We start from the raw sequence: 18,819 nt of genomic DNA, 5'->3' as shown, positions 1-18,819 counted from the left end.
GGTTTTGCTGAAAGCAATGGCGAAGAGCACAATCACAATCTGCCTACTCTGCACAAGGCTGAGCATAAACTGAGACGCCAGGACTGGACACGTGATGGAAGAAGGAGGCATCCCTCGGAAATTAAGCTCAGCCTACAACAGCAGAGACTGAAGCTCCACCCATCACTGGACGATCCGAGCAGCTCTAAGGAGAATATGGTTAATTGTTATCCCCAAATCCCATCTCTTGGAGAAATGCACAAAAAGATAACCATAAACTCCCTAATTTCCAGATTGCTTCTGTGTTGGAAGAAACCATTTTGGACTCGGGCACTACCCTCAGCTGTACTTCACAAGCTTCTCTGCAAAAAGTCTCCAGTAAAAGATTAGGGGACCCTGAAAGTAAACTCAGTGAATTTTTTACTGCTGATGTTGGCTCCATCACTTCAGGTTACTCCACAACATCCTCCCCTGCATGTTTATCTGGTGTCGATTCCACCGTACTGGGTACTGAAGTGCTTTACTCAGTGACGGAGAGTACAGGAGAAGAGGCCGATGATGAAAGTTGTGAAAGTAGTTCTTCCTCTGAAGTCTGGTACATAGAACTCATGGAGTGCACAAGAGTCTAGACCATTTCAATGGAGAAAGCTACCAAACTATGAGTGAAGTCCATCAGCCTGGCTGTTGATGCTCATCCTCATAAGTTATCTGAGACCCTAGAGATTACGTCTCAATTCTACTAGTCTCTTTGACACAGTTAAATAGCCGCCGCCACAGTTTAGCAGTGTTTTTTCTTTTTTCTTTTCCTCAGTTGTTCTGTATGCTTTTTCCCCATCCCACACACAGTGTTAGTGTGCACCATGCATATTGCAGCTACAATATTATTAGTCAGAAGAAAAAATAATTATTTTTATTTTAATCGTTAACAAGTGCCTCATCATTTTTTTTAAAAAAAGGTTCATTTGATTTGTTAAGGTGCCATAATAGTTGTTATATTTAGATATTTATGTTAACTGTAAAGAACAAATTGCTGCATTTTACTGTTAAGACATTTCATTACATTTTTTCAAAATTTAACATACGTAGATACAGAGCTTCCATTTAGGCATTCCACTTGGATTTTTGAGTTTTATATTCTGATTTTAATACAGTTTTTGAGTATTATATGACTTGAATTTTTACTCTTTCTGTAAAATAAATAACTTAAGTGTAAACACACTATGTGTGTATCTTTTCCTCAGATACCAGCTTTGATGTAAATGTTGTAACATAGAAGTGTAGATAGTAGATCCTGGATATGTGGATAGAACTGGTTTCTTTTACCAAGAATATAATTCTGCATGAAGAGTTCATAAATCCAGATCTGTACATGCTTCTGTGTATATCCACTTAAAACACTGGAAATAAATTGGTTTTGATTGTTCTTGTATGGATTGACTTTCATTTACCAGAGACAATAAACATGTCAAATTTGTATCTTCATGATCTTCATGACTATATAAAGCATAAAATAAAAAGGGATCATTGAAAGAGGTTATAGCATAGGAATCTGCTATTTGAAAATGGGTGAATTCTTTGACTAGAACTTGCTTGCAAATTTTATTAATGGGACAAATAATTTTGTAGGGATTACTTATCAAATAACAGCCTTTCATTTTTACAAGCAGGCTATAAGCAAACAATGTTCTTGGGCATACTAAAACCTTGTATAAGCTTGATGGGAGTTTGGTTTGTTTCATTGCTAAAATAAGCTTCATTTTATATTGCAAAAATAAAATAAAAGTAAAATATTTCAGGAATTTTGGATGAAGTTACCATTCTTGGGAATTATTTCAAAGAAGACAGAATAAAATAATAATTGGAGTTGGAAGGGACTTCAGAGGTCTTCTAAATCAATTAACTGCTCAAGCAAGAGGCCATATATCATTTGAGACAATTGGTTGTCCACTCTCTTTTTGAAAGCTTTCAGTGATGGAGCACTCACAACTTTTGAAGGCAAGTTATTCCATTGGTTAATTGCTCTCACTGTTAGGAAATTTCTCCTTAGTTCTAGGTTGCTTCTCTCCTTAGTTAGTTTCCAAACATTGTTTCTTGTCTTGCCTTTTGGTGCTTCAGAAAATAGTTTGAATAGATATACCAGGTCTCCCTTAGCCTTGTGGATTTTGAGCTAATATATAATTTTGCAAATATGAACATGTTGCAAGCTGCGAGGTGATATTTTTCTGAATCATAAATTGGATAGTTAACAGGTGTTCATTTAAGATAAAAGTTTGAACTTCAAGATAAAACATATTTCCATTAAGAAAAGTTTTATATTGCCAGTAAATAGTTTACAGATAATAATAAAGATCAAAAGAATTTAAATTTTGCTTGGATAGAACATAACTGTGTCAGAGTATATTCATGAACTGGAATAGAGCTTGATAACAAAGTCAGCCAATGAATAGGCATAGCAACTAAGTAAGCCAATGATGACTGTTTTGGAAACTGAAACTAGAATTAGCCTAGGCTGGAAACTGAAACTAAAAGTAGCCTAGGCGTGGCTCTATATTAAACTCTGCATCTATATTAAGCTCTGAGTCTGTCTATTGAAAATGAAACTGCTTTTCTCCTTTGCTGTGTATAATGCTTGCTACTGAAGTTACTTGCAACATGTTTCTGTCGTGAGTTTGCTCCATGTTGGAGAAATCTACAACTGGTTTGTAAAATCTACTTATTATGTTTATAAAGATGTTAAATGAAGGATCATCCATCTGTGTTTATTTTTCTGGCATTGAATTAACGCTGCAAAACTCAGAATAGGTTATGGTCCCAGAAGGCCAGAGAAAAGACTGAATTGTAATTAAAGCTGAGACACTGCCTGTGTTAAAAGTAAGAAACAAGGCAAGAAGCTTTGCAGGATGGCTGAAAAAATTAAAGAGAGCTATCTATCTCATTTGGGTCAGAAGAACTATATTATTTGGGCTGCAAAGATGGAATGTTTTCTGAAAGCTAAAGAACTTTGGAATATTGTTGAAAATCCACCTAAGGAACTATTGAATGCTGCAGATCAGAAGCTGCATGATAGAGCATTTCCTTATATCATAAGTTTAGAAGATGATCAGTTTATCAATGTCTATATCTCAAGACTGCAAATGAAGTCTGGGATAAATTGAGGACTGTTCATGTGAGTGTATCTGCATGCAACATTGTACAATTATCAAGAAAGTTATATAGAGCTTGTTTGCAGCCAGAGATTCAGTGTGTGAGGAGTGTATCTATTTTGTGACTCAAAACTCAAGATGAAAAAGGGAGCATTTCCCTTTGAAGTAAGGAAATGCAGTATCAAACACTGATTAGGATGCTGACTGATCTTGGAATGTCTTTGAAACGCTGGGAGATATCACACTTTTTGGAATGCTTTTGAAATGCTAGATACCGGTTATGTATGTTATCTGCTAAGGAAGCGCTGGTTGTATAAGGTAATAAAATGTAACTTGTATCCTGAAAAACAAATTGTAAATCAAGCCATTTGTATACGGGGTTTTTTCAATTTTAGGGTATAAAGATAGAGCCTTTAAGCTTTGCTTTTCGTTCTCTCTCCTCAACTGCCAGAAGGAGGGGACCCATCTGCAGATGTTTTATTCCAATAAAGCCTTTTTCCTTGGATCAACTTTGAATCCTGGTGGTTTTTCTTAGCCACAATCTCACAATTTGGGGGCTCGTCTGGGATCCTCGACGGCGGTTGACTGGAAAACGGGGACCAGGTAAGAGAGTGGCCACAACCTCCCATTGAGAGGCACCTCTCCCGAATTCGGTCAGACTCCTGAGGTGACTGGGAAATCCAGACGATCCTTGGAAAAAGAACGGAGAAGAAATGCCGGCTGAGAGTGTGTGAGATTGATCTGAGTTGGGGACGCCCACACATCCTTTGACTGACTGCGGAAAGTCCAGGAGTGATCAGATCAGGTAAACTTTGTTTCCTTTCATTTGTAGCCAAAAGAAATAGGTCCTTAAACTCCCTGGGGGAATCCAGCATCTGCTGGAGGACGGGACTGGTGAGTCAAGACTCTGGGAGTCTGAAAGAGTAGAAGATGGGGAAGGGACAGAGCAAGGGTCTGGGAGACCAGGAAGAAGCCTGTCTGGGACAGGGAAAATCTGACAATGGCAGAAAATCAATTCCGGTAGATTCGCCTTTGGGACAGCTACTCCAGCAGTGGTTTTCCCTGAATTTAAAGGAATTCACCAGACATCTCGAAAAGAAAAACATGATTTATCTTTGTCGAGACCAATGGCCAAAATACTCTTTGATTGATCCTAAATTTCCATATCACTGGAGTCCTGAGGGGGAAACCAGTAGCTATTGGATGACCAAATTGCGAGACTATATTCTCCAACACAAAATGACCACTCAAATTGCATACATAGATGTATGGTTTCATGTGAAATTTGAAGGTCCCGTCCCTCCAATTGAGGGTCAATACATGTCACAACAAAAAGACAATGAGAGTGAGACGGATGATTGGCTGCAGAGTCCGCCGCCCGCAAACCCTAATTTGAATAACGCGCCCGCCAATGTTCCTATGGCACCATCGCCATTGCCGGTGGCACAACCCCTCCTCTGCCGCCCCTTTACCCGCGGCTGAGAAAAGAAGTAGAAGAATTAAAGAGAAGTGTTCAGGATTTTCCATTCAGAGAAAACCTGAAGTGGATGCATTTCCTCTTAGGGAAGTTCCTAATGGGGTCAATGCTGCAGGCAACCCGGTGACAGTCTTTGTGGCTGTCCCCATAAAACCAGCCGAGTTGCGAGAATTAAAAAAGACTCTTCCAAAACTTCATGAAAATGCTTATGAGGTGGCTGAACAATTAGATCTATGGATGGGTCCGAATGATTACACTTATCAGGAGATGATGTACATTCTGGGACATTTGTTCACTCCTGAGGAGAGGAATCTCATTCAGACCTCGGCATGGAGAGCCTGGAACACCAGACACAATGGGCAACAAGGGGTGGAGGCAGGAGATCGAAAATTCCCAATAGCCGATCCAAATTGGGATCCAAACACTGCGGCTGGCAGAGCAAGTATGAGGGATATGAGAGAACTGATCATGGAGGGGATAAAATTGGCAGTCCCACAAGGGAAAAATTTAACTAAAGCCTTTGAAGTAAGCCAAGGCAAAGATGAATCGCTGGAGATTATTGCACCAGGCTCCGAGAAAGTCTGGCCAAGTATTCAGGGGTAGATCCCAACACACCTGCTTTTGAATCCATGCTGAAAATGCAGTTCGTGACCGGGGCTTGGCCAGATATCCAAAAGAAAATTCAGAAAATGGATAATTGGGGAGCAGTGGGAATTGTTGATCTCCTGAAAGCAGCCCAACAAGTTTTTGTGAACAGAGACGCTGTAAAAACCAGACAGAAGTCACAAATGATGGTTGCAGTTGCACAAGCTGCAGCAAAGAATGAGGTGAAGAAAAGTGGGAATTTTGGGAAGGATCCGACTGGAGAAAGGAGAGAGAATTTTGGGGGATACAATCAGGGAAGTTTTCGGGGTAGAGGAAGAGGTTCCAGAGGAAGAGGCATGGGAATGAGACAACCTGGAATGGATAGGAGTTGCTTCAGGTGTGGGAAGGAAGGTCACTTTGCGCGCGAGTGTCCTACCAACCGGGAGGAAAGGAGTTATGCATTATATGATGATTAGGGGTGTTCCGGCTCCTTTAAGAGGACCTGCGGGGAGCCATTGGTAAACATTTTAGTGGGTCTTAACCGTCAGGAGCGGCTGTTCCTGATAGATACTGGCGCAAGCCGGACTTCTGTGTGTGATCCAATAGAAGGTGCGCATAAATCCAAGAAAGCGATAAAGGTGGTTGGGGTGAGTGGAAAATCACAGGATGTGAGTGTGTTTGAACAAATCAGACTGGAGATGAATGAAGTGGTGACAGAAGCGGAAGTGTTGTATATTCCTGATTCTGGAGTAAATTTATTGGGAAGAGATCTGTTGCCTGTGTTTGGTATCCAGCTGTGGGATACCGGGAAGGGAGTAAGGATGTGTAAAATGACTGTGGAAGATGAGAAAGCAATTTCAGATGAGGTCTGGGCAGGAGGAGAAAAGGCAGGGCGAATGAGCATTCAGCCAATTAAGATTCAAGTGCAGCCTGGGGTGACAAAGCTTTGGACTCCACAATACTCAATGAGTAGAAGGGGGAGAGAAGGGCTGAAACCAGTGATTGACAGATTGTTGAAACAGGGCATGTTAGAGCCTACTATGTCACCCTTCAATTCCCCAATATTAGCTGTATTGAAGAAAGATGGAAAACACCGTCTGGTCGTGGATCTGAGAAAAATTAATAGCATAGTGGTTCCCAGATTCCCAGTAGTTCCTGATCCCTACACTATTTTGGGACGAATCCCTCCCAAAGACCGATGGTTTACTGTGGTAGATCTGAAGGATGCTTTCTGGGCATGCCCCCTTGAGGAGAGAAGTAGGGACCTGTTTGCATTTGAATGGAATGATCCTGAGACTGGGAGAAAACAACAACTGAGGTGGACAGTGCTGCCCCAGGGCTATACTGAAAGTCCTTTGTTATTCGGACAGGCTTTGGAGGAAAAGTTAGTGTCTTTTGAGAAAGGGAAGGGAATCACATTGATTCAATATGTGGATGATTTGTTACTGACTGGAGAGAAAGAGGGGGAGGTTAGGGCGGCATCCATGGCTTTGCTGAATTGGCTGAAGGAGCAAGGATTGACAGTTTCAAGGGAAAAGATCCAGTTTGTGGAAAAAAAGGTGAAATATTTAGGACATTATATTCAGCAGGGGGTGAGGTCCTTGGATCCTGAAAGGGTGAAAGGGATCATGAGCCTGGCTCCCCCCAGAAATAAGACAGAAGTCAGGAAAGCGCTTGGATTGTTGGGGTATTGCAGAGCTTGGGTGGATCAATACACTGTGTTAGCTCAATTTTTGCACAGGAAGCTGGTAGGAGAAGGAGAGAGTATAGAATGGTTAAAAGGAGATGATGAGAGATGGGAGGTTTTGAAGAAGGCATTGTCATCCGCACCGGTTTTGGCTTTGCCCAATTTGAAGCTCCCATTTCATCTGTATGTCAGCAACACAGGGAACGGCACTAGGAGTGTTGGCACAGAAGAGGGGGGCAATACCAGCCCATCGCTTTTCTGAGCAAAACTCTGGAGCCAGTGGTGAGAGGATGGCCAGTGTGTGTGCAGGCTGTGGCTGCTACAGCTATGTTGGTGGTAGAGAGCAGGAAGTTAACCTTTTGGGGGGGGCTGGTGGTGCATTCACCCCACCAGGTTACTTCTGTGCTAAGTCAGTTGGCAACAATTTGGATGACAGAAGGGCGGATTCTCAAATATGAAACCATTTTGAGAACCAGCCTAGATGTAGTGATTGGGACAGATAGGAATTTGAATCCAGCAGAATTTTTAGAAGGAAGAAGGCAGGAGTGGGAAGCTGAGGACCATGATTGTTTATTGCAAGTAGATTTGATGACAAAGGTGAAGGAAGATCTGGAAGAGACTCCTCTGAAGGAAGGGGAAAGATGGTTTGTGGATGGATCAAGCAGGGTTGAGGAAGGAAAGAGGAAATCAGGATTCGCAGTTGTGACAGGAGAAGGGGAGGTCATAGAAAAGGGCTCCCTTCCTTCTTCATGGTCCGCGCAGAAATGTGAGTTGTTTGCTTTGAAGAGGGCTCTGGAGTTAGCTGAAGGGATTGATGTGACAATCTGGACTGATTCCAAATATGCCTGGGGTGTAGTCGACACTTTTGGTAAGATCTGGCAGGAAAGGGGATTTATCAGGGCTGATGGGAAACAAGTTGAGCAATTGCAACTTGTGGAACAGGCCTTGGAGGCTCTGCAACTGCCAGGCCGAGTGGCAATAGTCATGTGAATGCTCATCAGAAAGGAAACACCCCAGAGGTAGTTGGGAACAGGTGGGCAGACAAATGGGCAAAAGAAGCTGCAGGGGAGATAGAGCTGGTAATGGTATCAATTCCCTTGCTAGAAGTGGAAGAAGACGAGGAATGGAAACCTGAAGGAAAAGAGAAAGATGATTTGGAAAAAGAAGGATGTACATTAACTAAGGATGGGTGGAGAACCTCGGAGGGGGTGAAGGTAGTTCCGGTGAATACAATGAGAGGAATTTTGGAAAAAGTACATGAGGGAGGGCATTGGGGGACAGAAGCTCTGGTGACAGCTGTGAAGCCACACTTTTGGAGTCCAAAAATGTGGACGCTAGCCCAGAGCATCTGTTGGAAATGTTTGATATGTTTAAAAGTAAACAAGAAAGCAACAAGAAAAAGAGAAATGGGAGGGCGACCCCTAGTGGGCTGGCCTTTCCAAAGAGCACAGATTGATTTCACTGAATTACCAGAGAAAGGGGGGTGGAAATACTTATTGGTGATTAAAGATCATCTGACAGGGTGGGTGGAGGCCTATCCAACTAGAAGAGCCACAGCATCCACAGTAACCAAGATCCTGTTAGAACAAATCATTCCTCGTTATGGGATGATGGAAGCTATTGATTCTGACAGGGGGACACATTTTACACAAAAAGTTTTGCAGTCAGTGATGGCTGCGATTGGGGTGAAATGGGATTTGCACACTCCCTATCATCCCGAATCCAGCTCTAAGGTGGAGAGAGCTAATGGCGAGTTGAAGAAACACCTGACCAAATTACAATTGAAAAATGGGTTACCATGGACAAAGAACTTATCCTTGGCACTACTCAGAATCAGAACATGCCCAAGGAAGGACACTGGGGTCTCTCCATTCGAGATGCTAATGGGGCGACCCTACTTGGCAAAAATAGGGAATCCAATTCCTGAATTTAAAGATATGTTCTTGAGGAAATATTTGCAGACACTGTCCAGGTCTCTACTTTATCTTCACAAACAGGGATTGTTGGCGCAACGACCACCTTTAGCTGGCAGTCAACATCCTCATGAAGTTGGAGACTGGATCCTGATAAAGACTTGGAAGAGCGAGAAGCTGCAGCCCAGCTGGGAAGGTCCATACCAGGTGCTGTTGACAACTGAATCTGCAGTTTGCACTCGAGAAGAAGGCTGGACGCATTACAGCAGAGTCAAGAAGGCACCGGAACCTGAGAAACCTTGGAAGGCCATTCCAGTGGACGGCCAGCCGTTGAAGTTAACTTTGAAGCGGTAATATGCAGCTGATTTGCTTAGTGACTATTTACTTACTCATGGACAGGATAGGAGGAGAGACTGAGATAAAGACAAAAGCTGAAACTAAGGGACAATGTGATCAATGCATAAAAACAACGGAGACAGGGACACAAGTGACAAAGACTCTAGTTTTCCATACTCAACTGAGTTGCAAGATAAGAGGCACCGGGACTTGCATCTACAATGGGACATCTTACTCCATTTGTAAGGATGGAGGGAATGTCAAATGTTATGACCCGAAAGGTCCCACACATAGGTACACCATAAGAATTCAGGCAGGGAACAAGGTAATGGTGAATCATGACTTCTATAATCCCAGGGTGTCACAGTCAGTAACCTTTGATGCCTGCGAGGCAATGGATGAGGGAGATAATGGGTGTGGGTCTGAGGAATGGAGGAGAAAATACTCAAAGAATGAAAAATATATTTGTAGCAGAGCTTCATGGAGTAGTGACTGCAGTTACGGCACTTTCTGTAATGGGCTGTTCTGGAAGAAATGTATTAGTTTCCGGACATATGGGCTAACTGTAATACCAGAAGTTATCCCAGGACTAGACAGTAAAAAAACGTTGTATATGAATAGGCTGAGGGTACCTGATGCTAATTGCCCTCGTCACAAGTGTAATCCCATTAAGCTCACATTCCCGGTCCCTGAAAATTGGCTGAAACCCCAGACTTGGAAAGGACATCTAGATGAATATGGACTGGGAATAGATGGGACAGGGGCTGACCCATCTGTGAAACTCAAGATTCAGGTAATCAAACATAATTTGAATCCCATCGAAAATTCTCTGTTCTACTCTTATTATCAGGAGTTTCAAAAACTACAAGACATAGTCTTGCCCCCAAAAGCCCAAAACACATTCCTGGCCCTAGCTGAAACTATTGCTAAAGAATTGACAGTCAAGAACTGTTTTGTGTGTGGTGGAACCAACATGGGAGAGCAGTGGCCATGGGAGGCTCAAGAGGTCAATTATACCTATGTAGCAGAGAACCAGGCCAATTATACCTTTAAGCAAAAAGGAGAAGAAATATGGGCTGTCACTACTAATCTAGTAGGAAATGTATGTTACCAGAGAAATCAAACCACAGATCGAACCATCAATGTGGGGTCTCTACGGTGTCTAGGGGTATGGGAGAATCAGGCTTGGTGGTCTGGGGGGAATATCTCTGAACCAACAAGGTCCTTAGAAAGTATAAGTAAAATGGATTTTCTGAAAACACCTGAGGAGCAGAAACCTTGGACAACCCCGGATGGACTGTATTGGATTTGCGGCAGGTATGCATATAATATCCTCCCTGCAAAGTGGTATGGGTCATGCGTTCTAGGAGCAATAAGACCGAGTTTCTTCTTATTACCTCTCAAACAACGACAGGTATTAGGAGTGCCAGTGTACGAAGAAATAGGGAACATTAGGGAGAAGTGAGGGACAAAGGACTTTCACAAAGGGGTTTGGAAGGACGCTGAGTGGCCGCCAGAGAGAATAAATTATTATTATGGGCCGGCCACGTGGGCGGAGGACGGGACTTATGGATATCGAACCCTGATTTACTTATTAAATCGTCTAATTCACTTACAAGCTGTAGTAGAAATAATCACAAATGAAACTATATTAGCTAGGACGCATCTAGCAAAAGAAAGTGCACGCTCAAGAACATATATAATGCAAAATCGCTTGGCTCTGGATTATTTGCTTGCTAAGGAGGGAGGAGTATGTGGGAAATTTAATTTAACCAACTGCTGCATCGAAATTGATGAGAGTGGAAAGGTGATCCAAGAGATTGCAGATCGAATGGTAAAAGTAGCCCATGTACCAGTCCAGACTTGGGAAGGATTCGATATGGGGAACCTGTTTGGATCCTGGTTTCCCAAGCTCCCAGGGTTACAAGCCATAGTAGCACTCATTGGTATCATTGCAGCGGGATGTGTAATACTACCATGTGTTCTCCCCATATTCATTCGCACAATAACTAGCACACTCTCTCTGATAGCCAAAAGGCAAGTTAGTGAACAAATGATGGTATTAAGGCAACGATATGACCCATTGGAGTACCTAGAGGAATCTCCTGAAGAAGGATGGAAGACAGCAGACTTGTTATTAACTGAGTTTGAGTCAAAAATGAAACAAGAACAGGGGGGATTGTGAGGAGTGTATCTATTTTGTGACTCAAAACTCAAGATGAAAAAGGGAGGTTTTCCTTTTGAAGTAAGGAAATGCAGTATCAAACACTGATTAGAATGTTGACTGATCTTGGAATGTCTTTGAAGCGCTGGGAACTATCACACTTTTTTTGGAATGCTTTTGAAATGCCAGATACCGGTTATGTATGTTATCTGCTAAGGAAGCGCTGGTTGTATAAGGTAATAAAATGTAACTTGTATCCTGAAAAACAAATTGTAAATCAAGCCATTTGTATACGGGGGTGGGGGGTGGGTTCAATTTTAGGGTATAAAGATAGAGCCTTTAAGCTTTGCTTTTCGTTCTCTCTCCTCAACTGCCAGAAGGAGGGGACCCATCTGCAGATGTTTTATTCCAATAAAGCCTTTTTCCTTGGATCAACTTTGAATCCTGGTGGTTTTTCTTAGCCACAATCTCACAAGTGGAACAGCATTTTGTTCATATGCAAACTTTGTTTGTGGAATTAGAACAACGTGGGATGAGGATTCCTGAATCTCAGAAAGTACTCTGGTTTTGAACAGCCTAGATGAAACTTGGGACATTGTGTCTGCAGTGTTTGAATGCAAACCAGAGCAGGAATTGAGTCTGAAGGCTCTGAAAGCATGTCTGATAGCTGAAGAGCAGAAATGCCATTATATGAGGAGGGGGCCCAAGAGGAGCAATGGAAATTTCCACAGCCAGGCTGTCTCCAGAGACCAGAAGAGAGCAGTAGAGGATATCAGATTACAGCTAAGCAAAAAGCCCAACAACAGAAACGATGTTTCATCTGTGGTGACACTACTCATTTAAAGAAGGACAAGACAGAAGAAGTTTGCAAGGACAGGCTGATGGACAGATTGCTGTTGCAAAAGCCTGCAATAGTAATGGAAGAGATCAATGGCTTATTGACAGTGGGGCTAGCCAAATGATTATTAATAATGCTAAATTGTTTTACAGGATGGATGCAGCTGCAGGAGACAAACAGTAGCCTTGGCAAATGGCAAGAAGGCTAAAGTCACTGGAAGAGGCAGTGTACAAATTCCATATTTGGAAACAAGGTTTAATAATGTTTTATGTGTGCCAGAAATGGAACATAATTTGCTGAATGTCTCTAGTTTAGACAAGCAAGGATTTGAGATCACATTTGTAAATGGACAGTGTCTTATAAAGAAAAATGGGATTGTCTGTGCAAAGGGCATAAAGCATAATAACCTTTATATGTTACAAGGACAAAAAGTTCAATGTGCACAAACTTTTGGCAATGTTGCAAAACATGATTCATGTGTTCATCTTTTGCACAGAAAACTTGGTCGTGCCAACTTTAAAGTTGTTCAAAAGATGGATCATATGCAGAAGGATTGCATGTAAAGGGATGTTTGAATTGTGCAGTATGCAAAACATCAAAGTCCAAGGCATTCCCAGGAAGCAAGCGTAGCACAAGGCAGACAATGAGCTCTAGAGCTAGTACATGCAGATTTGGTGGGCTCAATGCAAGCCAGTTTGGGAGGCGCTAAGTATGCGCTGGTCATTGTAGATGACTATAGCAAATTTGGGTTCTGCTATTTACTAAAGAGTAAAACAGAGATGCTACAGAAATTTAAGCAATGGGTAAGCTTTGTAGGAAGAAGGTATAAACACAGGTATGTCAGCTGCAAATTGACAGAGGTTCAGAATTCATGTCAACAAGTTTTCAACAGTGGTTGGCATAATTAGGAATAAAACACAGACGCACAAATTCTTACACAGCAGCTGAGAATGGTATTGCTGAGAGATGAAATGGAATCTTGCAAACCATGAAGGACTCACTGCTAGAGGATTCTGGTCTAAGCAGGTCATATTGGGGTGAAGCCATATTGACTGCTAATTATTTAGTTAATAGGTTGTGGAGTTCCTCCATTAATGATACTCCATATGCAGTGCTATATGGGAGAAAACCATCTCTAGCACATTTAAGGGTGTTTGGAAGCAATGTGTGGGTGCATATTCCAAAAGCAATTAGAAGAAAGGGGCAACCAAAGGCTAGAAAGCTCAGGTTTGTGGGCTATGAGCCAGGCTCAAAAAGTTATCACTTTAGCGATGGGAGCAAAAGACTAGTAATTTTAAGGTCTGCAAGCTTTGCAGAGCAACATTGGAACAGAATTGATGAAAATTTTTGGAATGATTCACCTAGTGATGGTGATCCACTTTGTGATGGCAACTCACTTAGTGATGGCAACTCATTTAGTGATGGCAACTCACTTAGTGACAGTGTCAGCGTTCAGGGAGGAGAAGCTGAACAAGATATTAAGCAAGAGAGGATTGACACACAGGAACAGTCCGTGCCATGCAGGTCAGAGCGATGGAACAAGGGGATTCCACTTGACAGGTATTCTGCTAGTGGAGTTAAAGTGTGTAATGTAGGGTATGAGCCAAGGAACTAAAAAGAATTGGCATTACCTAAAATTGAACAAGTAAAGTAGAAAGAAATCATGGACAAGGAAATGAAATCCAGGGGAGAACATGAAGTATTCACATTTATCACTTTGCCACAGGGTAGCAAAGCTGTAGGATGCAAGTGGGTATACAAGAAAAAGGTACTACCCAATAATAGAGTACAATATAAAACAAGGTTAGTGGCACAGGAGTTTTCACAGATGAAAAATGTGCACTATGATGATGTGTTCACGCCAACTATAAAGAGTGAAACTGGCACTAGTTTTGGCAGCAGCACATGGCCATAAAATTTGGCATTTTGACATAACCACTGCATTTCTCAATGCAGAATTAGAGGAAGAAATTTATATGGTTCAAGTACCAGGGTATGAAAGTAAAAAAACCTAACACAGTATATAAATTGAATAAGGCCATTTATGGGCTGAAGCAGTCAGCCAGGAATTGGAATATACTGTATGTCTAGATAAGACCTTGAAATGTCTTCGGTTCAAGAGTTGCAAGGCTGATGATTGCATGTACACTGGAAAGTTACATGGTTGGAATCAACGCAATTGCGTTGGATAGGTATAAACATGAATTCTCAGGTATTTTGAGGGAACTGTGAATGTGGGTCTTCAAATACAGATATCTGAAGAATATTAAAGGTAATTGAATTTATGTCTATTCCAGTTATGAAGGGAGGAGTGTCAGAGTATATTCATGATCTGGAATAGAGCTTGGTAACAAGATCAGCCAATGAATAGGCATAGCAACTAAGTCAGCCAATGAGGACTGTTTTGGAAACTGAAACTAGAAGTAGCCTAGGTTGGAAACTGAAACTAAAAGTAGGCTAGGCGTGGCTCTATATTAAACTCTGCAGCTATGTTAAGCTCTGAGTCTGTCTATTGAAAATGAAACTGCTTCTCTCCTCTGCTGTATATAATGCTTGCTACTGAAGTTACTTGCAACATGTTTCTGTCGTGAGTTTGCTCCATGTTGGAGAAATCTACAACTGGTTTGTAAAATCTACTTATTGTGTTTATAAAGATGTTAAATGAAGCATCAGCCATCTGTGTTTATTTTTCTGACACTGAGTTAACGCTGCAAAACTCAGAATAAACTGATATTTTAAATTCAATGTTCAGCATACAATATTATTTCTAACTATCAAATGAACACCAGAAATGAATCTCATGAATTCTAGAGAAATATCTTTCTCATTCAGATTCCTTCATTTTGAAACCCTTATCAAATATTTGATCCAACTGTATTCCTTGTCCTGGTCTTCAAAACCTTCTAGGCCCTCCTTTTCACTTCTATGCCCTTGAGCGTAACTTCTGCAACATTTTTCTTTTAAAAATAAATAAAGGTCAAATAATGGATAAGGTAACAACTGGGAATGGAATCCTCATGGATCTTTAAAGACACATTTTTAATGCCTCAGACAAAAAATACATCCATACCACTTAGGAGCAACTGCTCAGGCACAGCATAATTTTAATATGTACATACAGTATTATTCCATTATAATATTCCATTTACATGGAATGTTATCAGTTCCCTTATGAACACACATCACAATGCATGTTAGAAGACTTCTTAAATTGTGTATGAATATGACTTAGGGCAGTGGCCCCCAACCTATTTTGTCCCACAGCCCAGTACCTGCATCACAAAATAATCCACAGACCGGTACCGGCATCAGCACGCACGACCAAGGCAAGGCGAGCTGAGCGAACGGCCAGCCAGCCATCCCCCGCTTCTCCCTGCCACCTTCAACTCCTCCTTGTACCTTTGTCGATGGGCTTTTCGGGCTCTTTCTTAATCTCCTCCTAACGCGAGATTGCACCGCCATCGGGATGGCTCTTCGTTTGAAGCCGCCCCCCCTCGACAAAACTAAGGTGCGAGGATTCCTCCAGCACCCAAACGCCGCTTTCCAACCAACCGACAAGCTCACCCGGAAGCACTTTCTCAAACGCCGTCGAAACAAGATGGTGGTGCCCACTTCTTTGCGGCCCAGTAAAAAATGATCCACGGACCGGTACCGGTCCAGGGCCCGGTGGTTGGGGACCACTGACTTAGGGTATTGAAATACTTGAAAAATCAAAAACTGCTATAATGTCAACACCATCCCAGTTCTTCCAGAAGCCATAAAAAAGTACAGGGCATTCTTGTTTAATGACCTTAATTGGGTGTGGAATTTCTGTCACTAAGCAATGCAGTGATTGGGCAAAATATCTTATGATTGTACCACTTAGCAACGGCAATTTTTGCAGTCATTAGGACAGAACTGCCAAGGCCCCTCCTGCCCATTCCTTCCCCCCAAATAGCTGCCCCGTGCTCTGCATGTAAGACTTTAGAAAGCAGGAGGAAGAACACAGCCAAGGTCAGCTGGGATGGCAGAGTGCAGAGTGGCCAAAAGGATTGAGGTGAGGTGGAAATATATAGGTAGGAGAAGCTGAAGTGACATAGTGGGTGGACTGCCAAGCACCCAACATCATGTGATCATGGAGGCACTGCAATGGTGTCCTGGCTTGAAACCTGATTGAAAGTTTCAAATAATTTATCTCTTCCAATACCTCTGTAGTTGCAAGCTGGTCAGCCTCTTAGCACTCTTCCCTAAGAAGAGAAGGTTGGAATATAGATAAAAATTATTCAGCAGGGTTTGCATGTGTGTGTGTCATACCACTGCCTGCCTCCTTCCTCATTTAAAGATGCATTTGCATGTCCCTATCACGTGTCACTTGCCAGGCAGAGTTAACTGCCTGGGAAGTTAAAAAGTTAACTAGCCAGGGAAGCAAAGACAAATAGTTGGGTTAGTAGTCCTAAGGATGCAAGTCACACCAACACTAACTGGTAAAATATAGCTTTAGCAAGTATCATCTCCATAGCACGGTCAAGATCTTTGTCATGTTCCAGACTGTTGGTAGTAAGAGATCTACTTTATAAAGTTCTTCTTTTTAAAATCTCATAACTTCCACCTTGGTGCAAAGAATGGCTCATGTTTTATTCAGTAATGTTGGAAATTCACCTGTGAAAACCAAAGCCTATGAAACACACCTGAAATGCAAAAGGGACTAAGTTCACACATCATATTGAAATTAGCACTGTGCCAAATTTAGTTGTGGGGTCAATTATAAACTAGTTGGAGTCAGCTATCAAGTATAGATCATGAATTACACTATACTGGTTTAAAATGATTTACAAATCTCAGTGAACGCCTGCATAAAAAATATGACATCTACAGCTAGCATCATGGTGCAATTTAAAATTATAATATTATTTATGATTTCTCATGAAACCCCTAGAACTTTTGTAAAATCCCATCTAAAAAAAACTGTTGTAAATTATCTGCTATGTGCTACATCTGTGAATCCACAGCACAGAGAGGGGATTCATGATGTCTTCTATAGGATGATTATTTTGGTAGCAGTGGGAGGGCTTGAGCCATTTATATTCTGAATTATTGCTGAACTCTTGCTAATAGATCAGGAGGAACCTGATAGCAACTGTCAAAAGGTGTCAAAATGCCTTTCTTTCAAGGATTCGATTTTCCCGCTGGGAGAGCTCCGGCGCAAGGATACGGACAACTGCTTGAAAGCTGGATCTTTTTATTTTTCAGGAAGGCAGGGAACAGCAAGAAGTCTGCATTCCTGGGCTAGCTAGCTTCTTGTGGTAAGTCCCTGGTTTTTTTATACCCTTTTTTCCCTTTGTAAGTTGATTTTGTGTGAATGTTTGTATTTGTGCTAAATGTTTCAAAACCTGTTTGAGTTTGTCTTTATTCCCGCCAGAGGGCAAACTCCGCGGGGTGCGGAAGGCAAACAATCTGGGTGGCCAGATTGTATTATTGGTTTTTCTAATCTCTTTTAGCTTTAAGATAGTTTTTCATATTTATTCTGTGGCAATCTCCCGTCTGTCCCTTTTGTAATTTATATTTTGTGTTTTTTGTCTGTTTGTTTTGCTTATTTGGTATGTCCTGTGTTTGTAAGGGTTTTCTAAATTATCTTTTTGTTTCCTTTTCTTATTTGTCTAGTTTTCTTAATTACTTAGGCTTTTGTCTATAGGGATTCTTTAATACCTTTTTTATTTGATTCCTTTTCCTATGTAAGTTTGTTTTATGGCTGACCTGATGTTCCCCTTGGGCTTTTCCTGTTTTTGTGACACTACTGTCTTCGTGAAGTTCCCTTTCCACACAACTTTTGGAGCCAACATTTTGTATTAAAACGCATCAGCTTTCATTCTAACTTCATCAAATGACTTTTGTCCTCGGGACCTTCTATTTCTTTAATTAGTTAATATAATGAAATCCTCATTCAGGGTTAAGTCAATTTTTTTCTCTGAAACTCATTTAATGCAACCTTTGCTATATCCTCCTCCTTTCCAAGTTCCCTCTTGAAAACAGCTTTCTGTGCAGAATTAGAAATAAAACAATTTTCCATGAATGAAGGCATGTCCCAGAATAATGATGTGAGATCGAATTTGTTTCTTTTGGACTCATGCTGGAGCCCATCTACAGGAAATTTCTCTCTACTGGAATACGTGCTTTCAGCTGTTCTGTGAGTCATGTTTATGTGGTGCCTTCCTATTGGCTGGTTGGTGGTGTGTTGATGGCGGGTGACTGGCTAATGTTTCCTTGTGCTATTGAGGGAGGGAGGGGGAGAGAGAAAGGGAGAGACTCAGCTTTCTTCTTTGAGTGGAAGCCCTGGATCTTTGAAGGTTACAGCATTTCCCGGCAGAGGCACAGACATGGAGGAGGCAGCAACTTTCCCCCGTTTTCCTCCTCTAAACCTAGGTGCGTCTTATAGTGCCAAAAAAAATGGTAATTTATATTCATTTCACTAAAATGAATTCCTTCTCAAATTGGGAAATACAAAAAGTATTTTTTTTTTCTAGTTCATTTTTACCTACTTTTTATAGCACTAAAACTGCAAAAAAAGAAAAAGAAAAAAGAAATAAAGTAAAATAAGAGAGGTAGGTGAAAATTTATAAATACAGAAATAGTTCAATAGTTCAATAATTCAATGTTTCATTACATTTAATATGCTAATTAAAGACTTGAATCTCTTTTGCAGGAATATTATGTAGACTTT

General features: G+C 41.4%; 1 long non-coding RNA gene across 1 annotated transcript; it reads right to left on the bottom strand.

Annotated features, from left to right (window-relative positions):
- Positions 1-476: 476 nt before the first annotated feature.
- Positions 477-16,982, bottom strand: LOC148128857 (uncharacterized). The gene is made up of 2 exons (XR_015745919.1): positions 14,692-16,982; positions 477-2,614 (listed from the first exon to the last, which is right to left on the bottom strand). It is a non-coding gene; the product is annotated as an uncharacterized LOC148128857 (long non-coding RNA).
- Between the last annotated feature and the right edge of the window lie 1,837 nt (positions 16,983-18,819).

This window comes from Notechis scutatus, chromosome Z (assembly GCF_049901735.1).
Source record: "Notechis scutatus isolate UNSWTSFEM ecotype Mainland chromosome Z, rNotScu1.2, whole genome shotgun sequence".
Taxonomy (NCBI): domain Eukaryota; kingdom Metazoa; phylum Chordata; class Lepidosauria; order Squamata; family Elapidae; genus Notechis; species Notechis scutatus.
Note: the sequence above shows the minus strand (reverse complement) of the source record. Positions and strands in the feature narration are given on the sequence as shown.